Consider the following 1,225-nt stretch of genomic DNA (forward strand, 5'->3'; position numbering starts at 1 on the left):
TTACTGGCCAAAAACCAAAAAAAAAAAAAAAAAAAAAAGCCGGGCAGTGGTGGCGCACGCCTTTAATCCCAGCACTCGGGAGGCAGAGCCAGGAGGATCTCTGTGAGTTCGAGGCCAGCCTGGGCTACCAAGTGAGTTCCAGGAGAGGCGCAAAGCTACATACACAGAGAAACCCTGTCTCGAAAAACAAAAACAAAAACAAAAACAAAAAAAATCGAGGCAAAACCCCAAATTGAGTCATAAATACAGACTAACTGGCCAGAAGTCTTCAACGTATCAAAATCTTGAAGATCAAGGTGAGACCAAGGTACTGCTTTATCCTAAGGAAGCCCAAAGAGACACGAAGCAATAGAGTGGGGCCTGTGATTCTCAGCTGAGTCTTTTCTGTCCGTCCATTTGTCCGTCCATCCAGCCAGCCATCTATCCATCCATTTGTCTATCCATCTATTTATTTATTTTGCATAAAAGTTATTTGTTGTCTACGGCCATGCCACCCTTAACGCACGCAATCTCGTCTGATCTCAGAAGCTAAGCAGGGTCGGGCCTGGTTAGTACTTGGATGGGAGACCGCCTGGGAATACCGGGTGCTGTAGGCTTAAAGAAAAAAAAAAAGGCATTTGTTATCTGGTTAAAAGTTGAATGGGGGTGAAGGTTAGGTGGCGATGGTGTGCCACTGGTGTGTGTGTGTGTATGTGTGTGTGTGTGTGTCCGCGTGCGTGCACATGCGCATGTGCATGTACTTGAGTGCAGGTGCCCGAAGAGCCCAGAGCCACCAGATTCCCTGGAGCTGGAGTCACAGGCAGTTGTGAGCTCCCTGATATGGGCATTGGGAACTGAACTTGGGTCCTCTGAAAGAGAGTACATGCTCATAACTGCTGAGCCATCTCTCTAGTCCTAGACCCTCTTGCACTTCGCAGTTTTGAAGCAAGTGTAACACATGCTCAATAAATTACTGAATTACACACACACACACACACACACACACACACACACACACACACATCTCTGGGTAAAAGGCCTGAGATTCGTGGATGACAAAGGGATCAGAAGGATTATATCTCTAAGGCCAGAAGAAACAGAAGGTACAGCATGGCGGTGAAGTAATTGTGGTGATATTTTATTTGTGCTCTAATAAATAAAGCTTGCCTGGAGATCCAAGTAAAAAGCCAGCCACTATATTAGACATAGAAGTCAGGCAATGGTAGCACACGCCTTTAATCCTTTC

General features: G+C 46.0%; 1 non-coding gene across 1 annotated transcript; it reads left to right on the forward strand.

Annotated features, from left to right (window-relative positions):
• The first annotated feature begins 477 nt into the window (after positions 1 to 477).
• Positions 478 to 596, forward strand: LOC131924705 (5S ribosomal RNA). The gene has a single exon (XR_009383005.1). It is a non-coding gene; the product is annotated as a 5S ribosomal RNA (ribosomal RNA).
• The last annotated feature ends 629 nt before the right edge of the window (positions 597 to 1,225 follow it).

The sequence above is a fragment of the Peromyscus eremicus genome, chromosome 14, assembly GCF_949786415.1.
Source record: "Peromyscus eremicus chromosome 14, PerEre_H2_v1, whole genome shotgun sequence".
NCBI lineage: Eukaryota > Metazoa > Chordata > Mammalia > Rodentia > Cricetidae > Peromyscus > Peromyscus eremicus.